Below are 23131 nucleotides of genomic sequence, written 5' to 3' on the forward strand. Positions count from 1 at the left end.
TATTGCTGCATTCATAAACCATTACATGAGTTTTAGATAAACCCCTTTGCAAAGACTTTTGACTTTTTTCTAATTTTCATTCCTATCCTTACCACTTGGGATTGTCAATCTTAAATTTAAACATACAGCTAGGTATCACCTTATAATCAATATGCTTTTAAAAAGTATTTTGGCCATTTGGATAATCTTCTTGTATAGTACTTGTTCAAATATTGTGCTTATTTTTCTTTTCCTTGTCTGTAATTTCTCACTGAATTATTTTTCTTTATATAATTCTAATGTGAATTTTGTGTCTTAGATATTTTCTCTAACTCCATAGCTTCCCTCCACTATCTTACAATGTCATTTAATAGACAACTTTAAAAAAAAATTAATGTAGTGTAGTTGAGCAGCTTTTAATTCTTTAATGATGATTTTTAAGAAATCATTGTTTGTTTGAATGTTATTAAGTTACACTTTTATGTACCCTTCTAGAAGTTCTATTGTTTTGTTATTTCCACAAGTTGCCTAGAATTATTTTCTATGTAGGGTATATTGTAAGAATTGTTTACTTATTACTACTTTTTATTTGTCCATATAGATATATATTCAGTTGACCTAGCACAAATTATTAAAAATACTATAATTTGGGGTGCCTGAGTGGCTCAGTTGGTTAAGTGTCCAACTCTTGATTTCCACTTAGGTCATGAGGTCTGTTTAGGTCCGCTTGGGTGATTAGATCAAGCCCTGCATCAGGCTCTGTGCCGGCCTTGCAGTCGTCTTAAGAAACTCTCTCTCCTTCTGCCCCAACTCTCTGATCTCTTTCAATCAAAAACAAAGACAAAAACAAACAAACAAATAAAAACTACACTATCTTAAGCAGGAAATAAACCAGTGCAGGATGTTACTTCTGGTTTCCATGTTTGATCATTTTCTACTCTCTCCTAATTAGTACTACTTTAATATGAATCTTGATATCTGTTTAAGAATTTCTTCCCACTTTGCTCTACCTCTTAAGGTATATATGAAGCATCTTTGATCCTTTGCATTGCTAGATACATTTTGGAATTTTCATTTCCACTGCCACCACAAAGCATATGTTTTTTGTTTTTTTTTTTAAGATTTATTTATTTATTTATTTATTTATTTATTTATTTATTTGAAAGAGCAAGGGGTGGGGAGAGAGCACTCATGCCTGCATGAGTAGGGGTAGGGGCTGTGGAGAGGGACAAGCAGACTTCCTGCTAAGCAGGGAGCCAATGCTGGACCTGATCCCAGAACCCTGAGACCATGACCTGAGCCAAAGTCAGATACTTAACTGATTGAGCCACCCAGGTGCCCACATATGACATTTCTGTTGAGTATGTTGGGGAATATACATATCATTAAAACATTAAGACAACTCTCATGAATATAACATAGTCCTCCACTTTTATGTCTTCATTATGTTGTTGCCAATGCTTAAATTTTACTTGAAGATTTTCTGTACATCTTTCATTACATTTAGCTCAAAATATTACATCTTCAAATTTTATTTTTTTAGTTTTTTAGCTTTTCTAATTATTGGCTACCTATTACAGAAGTACAGTGGAATTCCTCTCAAGATTCCAAAAAATATAAGAGGAAGGAAGACTTCTAAATTCATTATATGGAAGAGGAGGGGCAAGACGGCGGAAGAGTAGGGTCCCCAAATCACCTGTCTCCACCAAATTACCTAGAAAACCTTCCAATCATCCTGAAAATCTATGAATTCGGCCTGAGAATTAAAGAGAGACCACCTGGAATGCTACAGTGAGAAGAGTTCGCGCTTCTATCAGGTAGGAAGACGGGGAAAAAGAAATAAAGAAACAAAGGCCTCCAAGGGGGAGGGGCCCGCGAGGAGCCGGGCTGAGGCCGGGGCGAGTGTCCCCAGGACAGGAGAGCCCCGTCCCGGAGACGCAGAAGCTGCACCGACCTTCCCGGGCGGAAAGGGGCTCGCGGGGAGGTGGAGCAGGACCCAGGAGGGCGGGGATGCCCTCGGGCTCCCGGGGACAGTAACAGCAACTGCGCGCCCAGGAGAGTGCGCCGAGCTCCCTAAGGGCTGCAGCGCGCACGGCGGGACCCGGAGCAGCTCGGAGGGGGGAGGGCAGAGGAAGAGGCTCCGCGGAGGGGGCTGCGCGGCCCCGGGAGCAGCTCGGGGGGGCTCAGGCAGAGGAAGAGGCTCCGTGCGGAGGGGGCTGCGCGGTTCCAGGAGCAGCTCGTGGGGGGCTCGGGGGCGGCTCCGCGGAGGGGGCTGCGGGGCGGGAGCGCGAATCCACCAGCGCAGGCTCCGGAGCACAGGGCGCCGGGACACAGCCCAGGATCCCGCCTCCCCCGGGACAGGCAGAGGCCGGGAGGGCCCAGGACAGCGAGGACGCTCCTGCCCCAGCTGAGCAGATCAGCGGCCCCGCCCCGGAGCCTCCAGGCCCTGCAGACGGAGAGCTCCGGAGTTCCTGCGGGGGCTGAATCCAGGTTTCCAGAGCTGGCCCGGCACTGGGGCTGTTCCTCCTGCGGCCTCACGGGGTAAACAACCCCCACTGAGCCCTGCACCAGGCAGGGGCAGAGCAGCTCCCCCAACTGCTAACACCTGAAAATCAGCACAACAGGCCCCTCCCCCAGAAGACCAGCTAGATGGACAAGTTCCAGGAGAAGCCAAGGGACTTAAAGTACACAGGATCAGAAGATACTCCCCCGTGGTTCTTTTTTTTTGTTTGTTTTGCTTTTTGATTTGTTTCCTTCCCCCACCCCTTTTTTCTCCTTTCTTTTTCTTTCTCTTTTTCTTTTTTCTTTCGTTTTTTTTTTCCCCCTATTTTTTCTCTTTCTCTTTTCTTTCCTTCTTTCTCTCCTCTCTTTTTCTCTTTTTCCCAATACAACTTGCTTTTGGCCACTCTGCACTGAGCAAAATGACTAGAAGGAAAACCTCACCTCAAAAGAAAGAATCAGAAACAGTCCTCTCTCCCACAGAGTTACAAAATCTGGATTACAATTCAATGTCAGAAAGCCAATTCAGAAGCACTATTATACACCTACTGGTGGCTCTAGAAAAAAGTATAAAGGACTCAAGAGACTTCATGACTGCAGAATTTAGAGCTAATCAGGCAGAAATTAAAAATCAATTGAATGAGATGCAATCCAAACTAGAAGTCCTAACGACGAGGGTTAACGAGGTGGAAGAACGAGTGAGTGACCTAGAAGACAAGTTGATAGCAAAGAGGGAAACTGAGGAAAAAAGAGACAAACAATTAAAAGACCATGAAGATAGATTAAGGGAAATAAACGACAGCCTGAGGAAGAAAAACCTACGTTTAATTGGTGTTCCCGAGGGTGCTGAAAGGGACAGAGGGCCAGAATATGTATTTGAACAAATTCTAGCTGAAAACTTTCCTAATCTGGGAAGGGAAACAGGCATTCAGATCCAGGAAATAGAGAGATCCCCCCTAAAATCAATAAAAACCGTTCAACACCTCGACATTTAATAGTGAAGCTTGCAAATTCCAAAGATAAGGAGAAGATCCTTAGAGCAGCAAGAGACAAGAAATCCCTGACTTTTATGGGGAGGAGTATTAAGGTAACAGCAGACCTCTCCACAGAGACCTGGCAGGCCAGAAAGGGCTGGCAGGATATATTCAGGGTCCTAAATGAAAAGAACATGCAACCAAGAATACTTTATCCAGCAAGGCTCTCATTCAAAATGGAAGGAGAGATAAAGAGCTTCCAAGACAGGCAGCAACTAAAAGAATATGTGACCTCCAAACCAGCTCTGCAAGAAATTTTAAGGGGGACTCTTAAAATTCCCCTTTAAGAAGAAGTTCAGTGGAACAGTCCACAAAAACAAGGACTGAATAGATAACATGATGACACTAAACTCATATCTCTCAATAGTAACTCTGAATGTGAACGGGCTTAATGACCCCATCAAAAGGCGCAGGGTTTCAGACTGGATAAAAAAGCAGGACCCATCTATTTGCTGTCTACAAGAGACTCATTTTAGACAGAAGGACACCTACAGCCTGAAAATAAAAGGTTGGAGAACCATTTACCATTCGAATGGTCCTCAAAAGAAAGCAGGGGTAGCCATCCTTATATCAGATAAACTAAAATTTACCCCAAAGACTGTAGTGAGAGATGAAGAGGGACACTATATCATACTTAAAGGATCTATTCAACAAGAGGACTTAACAATCCTCAATATATATGCCCCGAATGTGGGAGCTGCCAAATATATAAATCAATTATTAACCAAAGTGAAGAAATACTTAGATAATAATACACTTATACTTGGTGACTTCAATCTAGCTCTTTCTATACTCGATAGGTCTTCTAAGCACAACATCTCCAAAGAAACGAGGGCTTTAAATGATACACTGGACCAGATGGATTTCACAGATATCTATAGAACTTTACATCCAAACTCAACTGAATACACATTCTTCTCAAGCGCACATGGAACTTTCTCCAGAATAGACCACATATTGGGTCACAAATCGGGTCTGAACTGATACCAAAAGATTGGGATTGTCCCCTGCATATTCTCAGACCATAATGCCTTGAAATTAGAACTAAATCACAACAAGAAGTTTGGAAGGACCTCAAACACGTGGAGGTTAAGGACCATCCTGCTAAAAGATAAAAGGGTCAACCAGGAAATTAAGGAAGAATTAAAAAGATTCATGGAAACTAATGAGAATGAAGATACAACCGTTCAAAATCTTTGGGATGCAGCAAAAGCAGTCCTAAGGGGGAAATACATCGCAATACAAGCATCCATTCAAAAACTGGAAAGAACTCAAATACAAAAGCTAACCTTACACATAAAGGAGCTAGAGAAAAAACAGCAAATAGATCCTACACCCAAGAGAAGAAGGGAGTTAATAAAGATTCGAGCAGAACTCAACGAAATCGAGACCAGAAGAACTGTGGAACAGATCAACAAAACCAGGAGTTGGTTCTTTGAAAGAATTAACAAGATAGATAAACCATTAGCCAGCCTTATTAAAAAGAAGAGAGAGAAGACTCAAATTAATAAAATCATGAATGAGAAAGGAGAGATCACTACCAACACCAAGGAAATACAAACGATTTTAAAAACATATTATGAACAGCTATACGCCAATAAATTAGGCAATCTAGAAGAAATGGACGCATTCCTGGAAAGCCACAAACTACCAAAACTGGAACAGGAAGAAATAGAAAACCTGAACAGGCCAATAACCAGGGAGGAAATTGAAGCAGTCATCAAAAACCTCCCAAGACACAAGAGTCCAGGGCCAGATGGCTTCCCAGGGGAATTCTATCAAACATTTAAAGAAGAAATCATACCTATTCTCCTAAAGCTGTTTGGAAAGATAGAAAGAGATGGAGTACTTCCAAATTCGTTCTATGAGGCCAGCATCACCTTAATTCCAAAACCAGACAAAGACCCCACCAAAAAGGAGAATTACAGACCAATATCCCTGATGAACATGGATGCAAAAATTCTCAACAAGATACTGGCCAATAGGATCCAACAGTACATTAAAAAAATTATTCACCATGACCAAGTAGGATTTATCCCTGGGACACAAGGCTGGTCAACACCCGTAAAACAATCAATGTGATTCATCATATCAGCAAGAGAAAAACCAAGAACCATATGATCCTCTCATTAGATGCAGAGAAAGCATTTGACAAAATACAGCATCCATTCCTGATCAAAACTCTTCAGAGTGTAGGGATAGAGGGAACATTCCTCGACATCTTAAAAGCCATCTATGAAAAGCCCACAGCAAATATCATTCTCAATGGGGAAGCACTGGGAGCCTTTCCCCTAAGATCAGGAACAAGACAGGGATGTCCACTCTCACCACTGCTGTTCAACATAGTACTGGAAGTCCTAGCCTCAGCAATCAGACAACAAAAAGACATTAAAGGCATTCAAATTGGCAAAGAAGAAGTCAAACTCTCCCTCTTCGCCGATGACATGATACTCTACATAGAAAACCCAAAAGTCTCCACCCCAAGATTGCTAGAACTCATACAGCAATTCGGTAGCGTGGCAGGATACAAAATCAATGCCCAGAAGTCAGTGGCATTTCTATACACTAACAATGAGACTGAAGAAAGAGAAATTAAGGAGTCAATCCCATTTACAATTGCACCCAAAAGCATAAGATACCTAGGAATAAACCTAACCGAAGATGTAAAGGATCTATACCCTCAAAACTATAGAACACTTCTCAAAGAAATTGAGGAAGACACAAAGAGATGGAAAAATATTCCATGCTCATGGATTGGCAGAATTAATATTGTGAAAATGTCAATGTTACCCAGGGCAATATACACGTTTAATGCAATCCCTATCAAAATACCATGGACTTTCTTCAGAGAGTTAGAACAAATTATTTTAAGATTTGTGTGGAATCAGAAAAGACCCCGAATAGCCAGGGGAATTTTAAAAAAGAAAACCATATCTGGGGGCATCACAATGCCAGATTTCAGGTTGTACTACAAAGCTGTGGTCATCAAGACAGTGTGGTACTGGCACAAAAACAGACACATAGATCAGTGGAACAGAATAGAGAATCCAGAAGTGGACCCTGAACTTTATGGGCAACTAATATTCGATAAAGGAGGAAAGACTATCCATTGGAAGAAAGACAGTCTCTTCAATAAATGGTGCTGGGAAAATTGGACATCCACATGCAGAAGAATGAAACTAGACCACTCTCTTTCACCATACTCAAAGATAAACTCAAAATGGATGAAAGATCTAAATGTGAGACAAGATTCCATCAAAATCCTAGAGGAGAACACAGTCAACACCCTTTTTGAACTCGGCCACAGTAACTTCTTGCAAGATACATCCACGAAGGCAAAAGAAACAAAAGCAAAAATGAACTATTGGGACTTCATCAAGATAAGAAGCTTTTGCACAGCAAAGGATACAGTCAACAAAACTCAAAGACAACCTACAGAATGGGAGAAGATATTTGCAAATGACATATCAGATAAAGGGCTAGTTTCCAAGATCTATAAAGAACTTATTAAACTCAACACCAAAGAAACAAACAATCCAATCATGAAATGGGCAAAAGACATGAAGAGAAATCTCACAGAGGAAGACATAGACATGGCCAACATGCATATGAGAAAATGCTCTGCATCACTTACCATCAGGGAAATACAAATCAAAACCACAATGAGATACCACCTCACACCAGGGAGAATGGGGCAAATTAACAAGGCAGGAAACAACAAATGTTGGAGAGGATGCGGAGAAAAGGGAACCCTCATACACTGTTGGTGGGAATGTGAACTGGTGCAGCCACTCTGGAAAACTGTGTGGAGGTTCCTCAAAGAGTTAAAAATAGACCTGCCCTGCGACCCAGCAATTGCACTGTTGGGGATTTACCCCAAAGATACAGATGCAGTGAAACGCCGGGACACCTGCACCCCGATGTTTATAGCAGCAATGGCCACGATAGCCAAACTGTGGAAGGAGCCTCGGTGTCCATCGAAAGATGATGGATAAAGAAGATGTGGTTTATGTATACAATGGAATATTCCTTAGCTATTAGAAATGACAAATACCCACCATTTGCTTCAACGTGGATGGAACTGGAGGGTATTATGCTGAGTGAAGTAAGTCAGTCGGAGAAGGACAAACATTATATGTTCTCATTCATTTGGGGAATATAAATAATAGTGAAAGGGAATATAAGGGAAGGGAGAAGAAATGTGTGGGAAATATCAGAAAGGGAGACAGAACGTAAAGACTGCTAACTCTGGGAAACGAACTAGGGGTGGTAGAAGGGGGTAGGGCGGGGGGTGGGGAATGAATGGGTGATGGGCACTGGGGGTTATTCTGTATGTTAGTAAATTGAACACCAATAAAAAATTTAAAAAAAAAAAAGAAAAAAATAAATTCATTATATGAGACGTGCATGTCCTGATACAAAAACTAAATAAAGATACTATAATAAAAAGAGAACTATAGGCCAGTATCTATGATGAAACATATGGGGCATCTGGGTGGCTCAGTCAGTTAAGCGTCTTCCTTCAGCCCAAGTCATGATCCCAGGGTCCTGAGACAGAGCCCTGCATCAGGATTCCTGCTCAGTAGGGAATCTGCTTCTCCTCCCTTTCCCCCTCCCCCATCACTTGTGCTCTCTCATGTTCTCTGTGAACTCTTTCTTTCTCTCAAATAAATAAAATCTTAAAAAAAAAACACACATAGTTGCAAAGATCCTTAACAAAGTACTAGTAAACTGAACCCAACAACACATTTTTAAAAAATCATTCACCATGATCAAGTGAGATTTATTCCTGAGATGCAAAAGTGGTTTAACATTTACAATCAATTATTTGATACATCCCATCAATAAGAGAAAGATTAAAACAATATGATCATTTAATCTAATACATAAAATCATTTGACAAAATACAACAGTGATTCATGATAAAAACCTTTAACAATGTAGGTGTACGGAGAACATAACATAATTAAGGTCATATATGTGAAAAAAAAAACACTGGTAACATCATATTCAATGGCAAAATAGTAAGAACTGTTCCCCTAAGATCAGCAGCAAGATAAGGACAATCAGTGTCAAAATTTTTACTTGGGATCCCTGGGTGGTGCAGCGGTTTAGCGCCTGCCTTTGGCCCAGGGCGCGATCCTGGAGACCCAGGATCGAATCCCACGTTGGGCTCCCGGTGCATGGAGCCTGCTTTTCCCTCTGCCTGTGTCTCTGCCTCTCTCTCTCTCTCTCTCTCGCTCTCTCGCTCTCTCTCTTTGTGACTATCATAAATAAATAAAAAATTAAAAAAAGAAACTTTTACTCAACATAGTGCTGGTACTCCTAGCCACAGCAATTACATAAGAAAAATTAAGAAAAGGCATCAAAACTGGCAAGGAAGAAGTAACTTTCTCTATTTGCAAATGACATGATTCTCTATTTAGAAAACCTTAAAGTCTCTACCAAAACGTACTAGGACCGATAAAAGAATTCAGTAAGATTGCAGGTTACAAAATCAGTGTATAGGAATCCATTGTATTTTATACAGTAATAATGAAGCAACAATAAAAGATATTAATAAAGCAATCCCATTTACAGTTGCATTAAAATAATAAAATACCTGAATAAATTTAACCAAAGAGGTAAAAGACCTCTACTCTGAAAACTTGTAAAACATTGATGAAAGAAATTGAAGATGACACAAAGGAATGGAAAAATATTCTATGCTCATGAATTGGAAGAACAAATATTGTTAAAATATCCATACCAAAGCAATACAGATGTAATACAGTCCCTTTCAAGATATGAGAAGCATTTTTTACAGAGCTGGAACAAATAATCTAAAATTTGTATTGAACCACATAGGACACCAAATAGAAAAAAATATATGTATTGAGAAAAAAAGCCAAAACAGGGGATATCACAATCCCAGATTTCAAGAAGTACTGCAAAACTTTGGTAATCAAAACAGTATGTACTGGCACAAAAATAGACACATAGATCAACAGTACAGTGTAGAAAACCCAGAAGCAAACCCACAATTATATGGTTGTTTAATCTTTGACAAAAGAGTCAAGAATATGCAATAGGAAAAAGTGCCTTCAAGAAATGATACTGGGAATACTGAACAGCTGCATGAAAAGGGATTAAACTGGACCACTTTCTCACACCATACCCAAATATAAACTCAAAATGGACTAAAGGCCTAAATGTGAGACCCGAAACCATAAAAATTTCAGAAGAAAGAGCAGCAGTAACTTATTTGACATGGACCATCGCAACATTTTTCTAGATATGTCTCCTGCAGTAAAGGAAATAAAAGCAAACCCAAACTATTGGGAGTATATCAAAATAAAAAGCTTCTGCACACCAAAGAAAACAATCAACAAAACTAAAAGGTAATTTACAAGATGGGAGAAAATATTTACAAGACATATCTAATAATGGGTTAATATCCAAAATATATAAAGAAATTCCACAACTCAACATCAAAAACCCCTACAAGTAATCCAATTACAAATGGGCAGAAGACATGAACAGATATTTCTCCAAAGATGATAAAGGCCAACAGAGTCACGAAAAGATGTTCAACATTACTAATCACCAGGAAAATGCAAATAAGAACCACAAGGGAAGACCACCTCACACCTGTTGGAATGACTCGAATAAAAAACACAAGAAAAAAATAAGTGTGAGAATGTGGAGAAAAAGGAGCCCTGGTGTTTCTCTGTGGTGCGAGTGCAAACTTGTGTAGCCACTGTAGAAAACAGTATGGAGATTCCTCAAAAAGTTAAAAAAGAACTACCCTATAATCAGTAATGGCACTACTGAGTATTTACTCAAAAATACGAAAACACTCACACAAAAGGATGTATGCACTCCTGTGTTTATTTCAGCATTATTTACAATAGCCAAATTATGGAAGCAGTCCTAATTGTCCATCAACAGATGAACAGATAAAGAAGTGGTATATACATATATATATACAATTAAATATTATTCAGCTTTAAACAAGAATGAAATCTTGCCAAGTGCAATGACATGGATAGAACCTGAGAGTTTAATGGTAAGCAAAATAAGTCAGAGAAAGACAAATACCATTTGATTTCACTCGTGTAGAATTTAAGAAACAACAAAGGAAGGGGAAAAAGAGAAAGAGAGAGGGAGAGAGTGAGAGAGAGAGAGAGAGAGAGACAAACCAAGAAACAGACTTAACTATAGGGAACAAGCTGATGGTTCCCAGAGTGGAGGCAGGTGGGGGATGGGTGAAATAGATGATGGGGATTAAAGAAAATATTTATCATTATGAGCACTAAGCTCATATTCTTAGTGAGAACTCATTAGAATAGAATTGTTGAATAGAATTGTTGAATCTCTATTTTGTATGCCTGTACTAAAACAATACTATTTGTTAATTATACTAGAATGAAAATAAAAAACAATAAATGTACAGTTGATTTTTTATATTTGTATATTTTTGTATATAAATGTCATCTATTCATCTATTTATACCCTTCCAGATTGATTAATGAGTGTTCTCTCTAGTTTGCTAAAGTTTTATCATAACAATTTTTTAAGAAAATCTATTGATCTAATCATCTATATTGTCTTCTTCTGTTAAAGAGAATTATACTGATTAATTTTTAAAAATGTTAAACCAAACTCATAATTCTGAAAAATAAAATTTGATTAAAATGCATTATCTCTTCATATGCCCTAGTCAGTTTGCTAATATGTTTTGAATCCTTGTATCTATGGATCCTGCAAATTTTTGATATCCTTACTAATTCTTTGTTGTTTCATCAGTTTCTACAAGAGCAGTGTTAATATTCCCCATTGATTTTGGAATTTCTCTCATTTTTGTACATTTTTGCCTTATATTTTAGGAACTGTATTACTAAAAGTATACAAAATTAGCAATGTTATATCTCCCTGATAAATTACATTATTTAATTATTATGAAACGTTTCTTTCTATCCCTAGTAATATTTTGTGATGGTATCACAGTTCTAAATTGCAAATATTATTGGTTCAGCTACTTGCTAAAACCTTCAATATATATATATGGTTAAGACTACAAGATCTTTCTAAGATCAAGGCAAAAATCCTTTAGAATCTCTGCATTTAAGGGAAAATTCCATAACATGACATTCAAAAACCTTCCATAGCCATCCATAAATTTAGCTTTATCTTCCATCATGCCCATCTGATGGCAAATCTGATGCCAAATCAGATGATGCCATCATGCCATCTGATGCCAAATCATTCTGAATGAGTATTTCCTATTGAGGAGTTCAGGCCTAAGCCAAAAACATATGTGTAATTTTTTAGGTCCAACCATAGGCAATTAGTGAAGATTTACCTGGCAGGCCTTACAGAGGAAAGCTGCTCTCCCCAGACCAGACTGGTGCACAGCCAATGGGTTGCGAGCTGTGAAGAGAGTTGTAGTCAAGAATTCAGGTCCACGCAGTGGCCATGCTTTCAACATATCTGCATTTGTAGCCCACATGCCTCCATTTGGAGGTCTCCTTATTGGGGACCTTGAAAACATATTATCTCTACTCTGAGACACTCAATATTTAGTACTTTTCCAGTTCTACATCATCCCTTCCCTTCCCTTGACCCTTAGTCCCTGGCCCCTCGTTCTACAAAAAACTATAAAGCTTTTTGTTCAAGCCTCCCTCTGTACTGAGAATCCCTCACCTTTTCGTTGAACAACCAGATCTCCATCCAGTGTTGTTCCATGGGGAAAGCTGACACTTTTTCCTTTTTGCTACCTTGTTTATACTGACTTTTACATAAAGTGATCAAAGATTTGACTGTTACTTTCATCTTGGTTTTCTGTCTTAATCAACTACCCCAATACCTGGCAGCTCAGGTCTCTTCAGCTGAGCTCTTAACAAATATAATGTAAATTTTCCTTGTGTCTTTCTCTTGTTAAGTGACTAGAATGTCCACCCCCTAAGTTACTTGGCTTACATACTTTCATCTTGTAAGAGTCACGTCAAATACCAGCTCACCTACAAAGACATCACTCTTTAATATTGACTATACTTTCATGTTAGCTCTGTCAGTCTATATATATATATATATATAAAATTATAATATATAATATATAATATATAAACATAATATATAATATATAATTATAACAAATATAACAATCATATAGTCTATTCTATATACATATAGAATACATATAATATATAATTATAGTATATTATATAATTATAACTAATATAACAATCATATAGCATATAACTGTAATATGTAGTATAGATTACCTATAATTATATAGCATATAATTATATTTACGTAGTCTTCTAATTTGCATAGTCAATTACATAGTGGCAAATATAGCCCCTGATGCAAAGTAGACACTCTAGAGAAAGAATGTGTGAAAAATGGTCAAATGAATGAAGAATGAATGTCAATATCTAAAGTATTTTTTAAAAATATTTTTCATGTTGTACTTAGTGTTAATTTAATAAAAACAGGATATATAACATCTAAACTGTTATGATTATATAACACCTAAATTGATACAATTAAGAACATAAATGAACAAGATCCTCCTTGGTTTAGGTCAAAAGTGTTTTAGCTAATTAGATTACTCTTTGAAATAAAAATTTGAAGTTTAAAAGCTGTAATGCACATGGAGGTAGCACATTAAAATATATTATTCAAATATATAATTATAATGATAAAAGTAGAGTTAAAAGAAAATGTTTAAAAAATAACTTTTTCTTCTAAGAAAACTTTCTCTGAAAAAATGCATAATAATTTCTTCATAGGATGGATGATAAAAATTTCTGATAAACATTGATCACTGTGGTATTTAGCTTCAGCAGTTATACATGCATGCATTTTCATCTCACACACATACATATACACACAAACAGGCTTTTATACTTTTACATTTTGACATTACCCAACTTGATACTAAGAAAAAAAATATGATAGAAATTTTTTTTTCCATTTTAAAAACTGCCAATAAAAATAGATATATTTTTATTTCAGTGTTCATGTGTCTGCCTATCCATTTGGTGATAATGACAGTATAGCTTTAAAGACCATACAATGAACTAAGGAAGGTGAAGAGAGTTAAGGGCTAAACTATAACTATTCCTGCTTCTAGACTTCTTGTTATTTAAGATAAACATTCAAAAATGATAAGCATTCATATTCTATAAACTACATATACTTGAAATTGTTTGCATTTACATCCAAGATCATATTGATGGGCAGATTATTCTGTAGTTTCTAGGAAAAAAGATCTCTGAAGTTAGCACAGAAACCAGGACTGCAGTCACAAATTGTATATGAGCAAGAGAACTGACCTGGTTGTTCCTATGTAGACTGCTAACTAATTACTCTGATTATAGTTATATTTCTCCCCCTTGCTTCTAATATATATAGACTCCTACCTTAAAAACTCTCTCCGGGATGCCTGGGTGGCTAAGCAGTTGAGCATCTGCCTTTGGCTCAGGGTGTGATCCCAGTCCTGGGATCGAGTCCCACAGTGGGCTCCCTGCCAGGAGTCTGCTTCTCCCTCCATCTATGTCTCTGTCTCTCTCTCTCTGTGTCTCTCATAACTAACTAACTAACTAACTAACTAACTAACTAACTAAATAAATAAATAAATAAATAAATAAATAAATATTAAAAACAAAACAAAACAAAAAAGCCTCTTTCCAAAGAGTCTTCATTAAAAATAATTAGGAAAGGATTCCCATCCAACATCCACCTTCTCCAAAATGTTCACCTATGGTTTTCTATACTTTGGTGTATTATTGGTCCATTGTTGTCTTCTAGAAATTCTTTTAAGTTTTGGAGTCACCCATGACCACTCTAACTATTCACAGTGCCATTTTGAGTCTATCTCTTTTGGTATATGTTCATGGTCATTTTGATGAGATAAAGGGATAAAAGGGAGGGAGTGTATGTAAGTGCAGGTAACTAATATCAAAGAAAAATTCCACTAAGCAGTAAGACTTTATTTAAAATTATTTGAATAGGGAAGAGATTGAAATCTAGTCTTCTTCAATAAAAGGTAGTATAAACACTGGGGTGAGCTCTCTTGATGATTTCATTCAAAGTAATGGCTTCAATGTCTTTGAGGAGTATACTCCTGGTTTACAGAAGACTTACAAAGGAGCAGAGAAGTAATTTATAAGTTTCTAAAGTAAATGTTCTAAAAACAGGTGTCTGTGCCTATATTCATGAAGAAACTTGTCTGAATTTTATCAAATGAGAAATTTAAAGTCTTCAAGTTCACTATGTTGATCAGAATCTCAGCATTAGTATTTCTAAAACCTTCCAATAATTCTTATGCATGGCTAGATTAAACATAACAACACAACTGTGACTTTTATAATAGTGTAATTCAAACCCATGACCAAGTAAACTTAAATTAGGTTGTTTCTCTAGCTGCATTGTCATTTTGTTCTCTCTTTATAAGCAAAATTCACTTTACTTTTACCCCCACCCACAAATAATTCTGTTTTTAGCATATGATTATTATTTTATGTTTGGTGTTCATCATATTGCAGAATAAACTAATACTAGAAAATATTTTAATAATAAAAGGGATCTCTGGGTGGCTCAGTGGTTTAGCGCCTGCCTTTGGCCCACGGCGTGATCCTGGAGTCCCAAGATCGAGTCCCACATCAGGCTCCTTGCATGGAGCCTGCTTCTCCCTCTGCCTGTGTCTCTGCGCCTCTCTCTCTCTCTCTCTCATGAATAAGTGAATAAAATCTTTGGCCACTCTGCACTGAGCAAAATGACTAGAAGGAAAAACTCACCTCTAAAGAAAGAATCAGGGATCCCTGGGTGGCACAGCGGTTTGGCGCCTGCCTTTGGCCCGGGGCGCGATCCTGGAGACCCGGGATCGAATCCCACATCGGGCTCCCTGCATGGAGCCTGCTTCTCCCTCTGCCTGTGTCTCTGCCTCTCTGTCTCTCTCTGTGTGGCTATCATGAATAAATAAATAAAATCTTAAAAAAAAAATAAAGAAAGAATCAGAAACAGTCCTCTCTCCCACACAGTTACAAAATTTGGATTACAATTCAATGTCAGAAAGCCAATTCAGAAGCACTATTATAAAGCTACTGGTGACTCTAGAAAAAACCATAAAGGATTCAAGAGACTTCATGACTGCAGAATTTAGATCTAATCCGGCAGAAATTAAAAAAAAATCAATAACACATAGTCACACCAAGAAAACCACCAAGATTATTTCCCATATGTGAGGACAAAGCTAATCTGGGCTTTGTTAATGTAAAATTAAGACATTTTGTCATGGGTGGGACACTAATTTTGGGCTCCTAAACAAATAACTAAGGAGAAGAAATTTTTCATTCTTCTGAAGATTGTGGTAGTGGAGCCCTCAGGAGTGTCCAATGCTCCTCCATTGCTACCAAAATTGATGACCCTCTCAGAGATTAATGGGAAGGAAAGTTGACTGGACACTACAAACAAGTGAGACCTGTGCATTATGTGAAATGTAAGGGCTTCTCCCACTCAAGCAGTTAACTGATGAGAAATTTCTTCATATTAAAGTTAAGCCACTTGATATTGAAAGTAGGTATTTTTTCTCTATTAATATCCCCCCCCCAGAATTTATTAATAGGATTTTTCATTTATTTTATAATTATGTTTTTATTTATGTGATAGTTTTCATCATGTTTATTGTTTCATAATTCTAGAACACTAATCTATTTTGTCTGTTTAATATATATATATTTTTTTTTTTTTCAAGATTCCTGGGTGGCTCAGCAGTTGAGCATCTGCCTTTGGCTCAGGGTGTGATCCCGGAGTTCCAAAATCAAGTCCCACATAGAGCTTCCTGCATGGAGCCTGCTTCTCCCTCTGCCTATGTCTCTGCCTCTCTCTCTGTGTCTCTCATGAATAAATAAATAAAATCTTTTAAAAACTTTTTTTTCCAAAAATATATGCATTTTTCACAAAAGCATAAGAAAGTTTATCTAAAGGATATTTATTCTCTTCAAAATAAATTGAAAGTATACTGCCACTAACATCGCACTGATACTCTTTTTCATGTAAGTTTACCCTTGAACAATGCAGAATTTAGGGCATCTACCCTGTTTAGTCAAAAATCTACATATAACACTTGACTCCTCAAAAACTTAACTACTAATAGCTTACTGTTGACTGGGAGCCTTACCAATAACATAAACAGTCACTTAACACATATTTCGAATGTTATATGTACTACATACTATATTCTTGTAGTAAACTATAGAAAATATTTTAAAAAATATAAAGAAAATACATTTAAGGAACTCTACTGTATTTATTGAAAAAACCCACATGTAAATGAGCCCATACAATTTTAACCCATGTTATTTAAGGGTCAGCTGTATTGTGGAAATATATATGGTGTATGACTTAGTTTTTCATAAAAAACTGATACTCTGACTTTTGAGAGAGATTAAAATAGAAAAATATTCACCAATTTTTAAAATTGTAAAATCCAGTGTTGCACCCCCAGTAGAATATCCAGTAACCATATATGACTATTGAGCATTTGAAATGTTATTAGTACAAATTGAGATGTTTGTAAGTGGAAAATATATACTGGATTTTAATGACTTGGTATAAAAATAAGTAAAAAAAATCATGATTTTTTATCAATTGCATGATGAAATGATAGTATTTTGGATATATTGAAAAATATTAAAATCAATTACTTTTTTTACCTTTTTATGTGGATAACGGAAAATTTAAAATTACATATATGACTTGTATCATAATTGGACAGTGTTGTCCTAATGCCTTGGCAAGTTGAATTTTGCCTTTAATGTCAATATACTGATTTGTTGGACTGTAAATACCTAAATTAAGTATGGCATACTAAAAGAACAAAACCATAGTCTCAGAATTATTTCCTGTGATAGAATTCAACAGAAATATCACTAAATTGTCAGTTTTCAACAATTTTTATCTATGAAAACTTTTCATATAGTTCAATTTTTATCCTTCCTCTTTGATTTAAAAGTTCATTGATGTTTTTCTTTTAATATCAAATGACTGTGACTATCTCCTTCTTACCTTATAGTATCAAATCTAATTATTTTTATATCAGTGCTCAAAATTCCAATTTTCATAAAAGGCTTATTTATGACAATATGTTGACTGGGTCAGAATGTGTCTACATTTATTTTGAAAAAATATGGAATAATTCCTGTATGGTTCTCTGAAGCCTACTCTCATGAGTGGCAGAAAATTTGGGGTCTATATCAATAGTGTCGGAATGTTGGGGATTTTGAGACATATATAGTGATGCCCTTTGATTTTAATTGGGAGAGGTGTTAATTTTGATCTACTATTTTAATTAGAATAGTCTATTTGATAAACTCTATGTCCCATGACCTGGAAATAGGCAGAGATCACTGAAATTATGAGGGAAAAGTCATACTAATGAAGTAATATAACTCTTTGAGCCATAAAGGAAGACAGGGCATGAATGTAAAATTACTAATATTACTTGTAATGTGCATCTATGTCCAACTGTTCTTTGATCTGACTCCTTTTTAAACAACAGTATAAATGAAATAAGTATACCATTATTGGCTCTGCTATGGATAACTTTTCTGAAAAAGTTAACTATGAGGAGACAGAAAAGAGTTTCCATGCTGGCGGGAAGTAAGGACAGAAAAGAGTACAGAGATTGACAGATTGGGCAAGCCCAGAGAGGGCAGAACTATCATTGACCGTGAGCAGAGCAGGAAGCTGGCACACAAAGGAACATAGAAAAAATTAAAGTTACAAACAGCATGTTTGTAAATAGCATTTCCCCAGTCTCAGATATGTCCAAAGCAACTCCTTAAGGAAGAAAATTGCAGAAATAGTCTGAATTTCCAAAGGATTCTAGGAATACCTTGAAGTTTGAGCAAGTCAAGAGATACAGGACTTTGGGATATTGCAACGATGGCAAAATTATACTCTGTTGTTTCAGATGAAAGCACAGACAGAAAACTTGTTTTAAAAAGTTTTATCCTTATCCACATCTCCCTACATGCATAATTACATCCTCATTTGAAAATATATTTCATGGTGTCTATATTTTGACTTTCTAGTCAAATTTAGGATCCAACAAAGCTCTATTTGATTATAATTTCTATGAAAAGCCTCCATGAATTTTCAGTGGTAGATATTTTGTCCTATGAAAGCCAGGCTTTTCCAAGTTGGTCTTATATATGGAGACACTTTATGTTATATGTTTTAAATTTTAAGATCATATGTCTGGGGTGCCTGGGTGCCTCAGTCGGTTCAGCATCTGACTCTTGATTTTGGCTCCGGTCATGATCTCAGGAACCTAGGGATTGAGCCCCCGGAGGCTACACTCAGCTCAGAGTCTGCTTATCTCTCTCCCCACCCCTCATCCCTCCCCCGCTCCTCTCTCTTTCATAAATAATAAATAAGTAAATAAATAAATAAATAAATAAATAATATATATATATATACATATATATATATTAGAAGATAATAAGTATGTGTCTATTCAGTGCTTGTGTTGAAAAAGTCACCTTTGCTCACTTGGTAAATACCTTTTTCCATAGGTTTCAAGTGACTTGTCCTTATGCCTTCAAGCAACTCTGATAATGCAGCCTAGTACAACCCCTCAGTGAAAAAATTGTCCTAGGTAAGGAATGCTACTAAAATCACTCTTTGGCCTAATGATTGGTTTGCTTGCCTTTAAACACATATCTATACACTTATGCAGACCATTTATTTAGCCACCTGAATGAGCCCCTGCTCTTAGAATTTTGTTAGATGTTGAGGATGGAGTAGTAAATAGAATTTTGACATGAATTGCATTAAAACAAAACTGTTAGCTCTCAATAGCAATTAGTAGTCAACCTTTGCTTGGGACCATGGAAATTAAAAATCTTGCCAGTTTTGAATGCTTTTATTTTTCTTCATTATATTGTCAATTCTAGTTCCCAATGAATGTAGGTACAGGTGATTATGGGACTTTCTTGATATCTAGCTAAGATATACTAACCTAAAAACTGCCTCTTTTCTTCCCTTTCATCAATGGCTAATATGAGACTTCTTGTTTGGGGGGAAAAAAAGGCAAATAATGTGATATGTGATATCTACTCACTCATTCCTTCATTCAGTAAACAAAAAGTGAGGAGGGTCAAGTTGAACTTGATAGTCATTAATAGTAGCTATGACATGGCTAGGGCCACTATTGTTCCCAAAATAAATTTTGTTGGTATGAGTCTCTTAATATCTTTCACATTTCTCTTTTTAGTGATACTGCCTACAATGCCTATTTCCTTCCCTAAATTGTTTTCTACTGGGGTACTGAACTTTCTGTTTAAGAAAGATCACTTCAGAGAATCTCTGGGTGGCTCAGCCGTTTAGTGCCTGCCTTTGGCCCTGGGCATGCTCCTGGAGTCCCGGGATCGAGTCCCACCTCTGGCTCCCTGCATGGAGCCTGCTTCTCCCTCTGCCTGTGTCTCTGCCTCTCTCTCTCTCTCTCTGTCTGTCTCTCATGAATAAGTAGATAAAGTCTTTTAAAATAAAAGATCACTGCAATATAATGGTAAAAGGAGATTAGATATCAAGAAGGTACTAAAATGAAGGAAAAAGCAATTGTTTGATGGTGATGGGAGTGGAGATAGAGAAAGGGTTCAAAATATTTAGAAAAGGATTAAAAGGACTAGTGATGTGAAAGGATAAATAGGCTGAGGAAGAGCAAATTTAGGAATCTAGGATGGCTCGTTAATCTAAGTGTTCTGCAAATATTTTTCATGAAAAATTATTTTTCTAAATGTTTTTTGCATGGTCATCTGTGAAGTGCCATTTGATTGGTACCAAGTAAGTGAGCTTATTCAGATGCAGACTAAAAGAAACATAATACAAATATTGAATGAAAGACTAAAATAGGGACACCTGGGTGCCTCAGCGTTATTAAGCGTCTGCCTTTGGCTCAGGGTATGAGGATGGCGTCCCACATCAGGCTCCCTGCATGGAGCCTGCTTCTCCCTCAGCCTACATCTCTGCCTCTCTCTGTGTGTCTCCCATGAATAAATAAATAAAATCTAAAAAAAAAAAAAAAAAGACTAAAAGAGTTGGGAAAGAAATAACTAAAAGTACGGATGTACTCATTTCCCGAAATTTTAGCTAATGATGGTTAATATTTATTTTTGTACCAGACATATTCTTACATGTTTTACCTATACTAAGTAGATTAATATTCACAATAACTCTGTAAATTAAGCACTGTTATTTTTCCAGTTTAACAGATGAAAAAATTAAAGTCTGAGTCACTTAGTAACTTGTCCAAATTTTTATAGCTTGGAGAGTGAGGATAAAAACAAATTTAAGGCCTATAGGCTTATAGCCTGGTCTAGTAATATCTAGTACTCTATTGTGTCTATATTTTAAATTTCTGAAATGCTCTATAAGAACAAGTACTGTATCTTCTTCTTTTTGAAGGCAAAATACAAATATACATTAAAATTACATTTTTCTTATCTACTCCCAAAATACTTATTTTCTGGCACTATTTATGACTTGGGTAATTATCTCAATATAATATCACATGTAGCGTTCTTACTACTTAATTTTATCCATATGAACAGATTATTTTTCTATTTCCCTGTATGGGAATTGCATGCAAGTTGAAATTGTATACCAATAAAACATTTTTAATGGAGGCTGATAATTCCTACCAGAACTTGCCTCAAGTAAAGTTTTGATTTTTAATAACTTCTTATTAAACTGATTAGAAGAATTTGAGGAATAATTTCTTAAAACATTTATTTCCAAAGTAATTTTTAAATTACATTATTATTTTCAAGTTGTGATCAGCCTGCATTTTTTTCAGAGAAGAGGCAATTCACGAACAGAGTTTGCAGTAGCAGAGAATTCTTATAACATTTCTAGTGACAGAAAACATAACAAAATTAAACATAACTAACCAACAATTTTCTTATATTGTTCATAGTATATTTGACTTTAGAAAACAAAATAAAGATAATTATAGATCTCTAATCCCTTTAAGAATTATAATTTTAAAAACATATTAAAGAAGCTCTCTGATTTTAAATAAATCATCTAGTATAGTACTTTTCAGACTCAACCTGAATCAAAATCATCTGGAAGGTCTGTTAAAATGTTGATTCCTATTAGGTAACCCCAGAGATTCTGATCCAATGTGTCCAAGATAGGGCCTAACTTTGCCTTTGTGATAGGCCTCCAAGTAATGCTAATGTTGCTGTTTTATGGTCCACACTTCATAGACCATTGCTTTAGTCCACATTTAAGACTATTGAGATATCATGGTGAAATTAAGCAAAAACAAAACAGTTAATCAGAATATAAAAAAGAACTAGATTTGTTCCCAACTTCAATACTTCTTGTTTTGTATTCATTTATTTGTTTATTTTCTAAGCTGAAAGTCTACCTGGAAAACAGACAAACAAAAAACTACCCCAACATATTTCATTTGTGTAGTCTCTGAATAGTAAAAGACAAGCTCCACACATGTCTATGATGAAGAGTTTATCCAATAAGCCTCTAGACATAAACTGATCCAACCCATGTGATTTACCTTTTAATCTTCATCCTTTCTGGCCATCCTTTTCTCATTAGATCTAAAATACAGTAATAATGTTTACTAAAATTAGAAACTGTAATAGAAAAATAGCAAAGACAGGCCATGAGAACCAGCAATCTTAGAATTGTAATTTACATTCCAGTGGGAGACATCTATGAAAAGACTTATTTTAATTTAATCCTCAGTTAGGGGTCCTGTTTTAAGAGCAAAAAAGAAACACTGAAATCAGCTCTCTATGAGCAATCCAGATTTTTAATATAGTTAGATTATAAGGTAATAACATTGTGTAAGTTTCTCAAAACTTATGATCCCACACAGGTTTAATTGCCATAAGCCATTAGTTGAGAACATTTTCTTGAGAAATATATATTAAACAAAAATGTGAATGGAAAGCAACTGTTTCAAATATCTTAAACTGTGGAACTTCATGTTAAATGTTTTTCTCTTATGAAAAGAAAAAAGAGTGTTCTAATATAAGTATAGAATTTCTCAAATTGCTCATTTTGTAAAAAATATATCAGTGGGAACAAACTATTTTAGAAATAAAGAAAAGAGATAGCTTTATCCAACTTTAATTTTTGTATGTTATTTTAGGAGAGCAAGTTAACATGTACAGCATACTAAAATTAAAAAACAAAACAAAAAACAAAACAAAACATTGAAGTCTAGTAGGCATGCTATTTATTCTCCATCTGCCCTTATCCCAGCTCTATTCTCCTCTTCTATGTTTCTCTCAGTCCAAGAGGCTGGCCTCTGGACACTCTATCTTCCAGATCCCCTTGATATCTAGCTTTAGTTGGATTTGTATAATGGTAGTATGAGGAGGCTTAAAGGAGGAGACAGAAACTAAACTATTTGTTCCCCACTCCCTCCTGGTAGTCATTCCATTCCTCTGTGGCAATAACTTCCACAAGCTGGCCCATATATCCAATATTCTAGCATTCACTGAGTACCAGTAACCATTTCCTTCCTTTTTCCCTGAGGCCCTGGAATTGGTAACTGTAGGTTTCTGTAGCTATCCTCTGGATATCTCGGCATT

At 36.4% G+C, this 23131-nt stretch overlaps 1 long non-coding RNA gene across 1 annotated transcript in view; it reads right to left on the reverse strand.

The window, feature by feature from the left end:
- Positions 1-15437, reverse strand: part of LOC125752262 (uncharacterized) — a 55630-nt gene extending 40193 nt beyond the window's left edge. Inside the window, exons 1-2 of the long non-coding RNA XR_007401309.1 lie at positions 15299-15437; positions 11857-11924 (exon numbers count right to left, since the gene is read on the reverse strand). This is a non-coding gene — a long non-coding RNA (uncharacterized LOC125752262). The remainder of the gene's footprint in view (positions 1-11856; positions 11925-15298) is intronic.
- Between the last annotated feature and the right edge of the window lie 7694 nt (positions 15438-23131).

This window comes from Canis lupus, chromosome 12, assembly GCF_003254725.2.
Source record: "Canis lupus dingo isolate Sandy chromosome 12, ASM325472v2, whole genome shotgun sequence".
In the NCBI taxonomy this organism is placed as follows: Eukaryota; Metazoa; Chordata; class Mammalia; order Carnivora; family Canidae; genus Canis; species Canis lupus.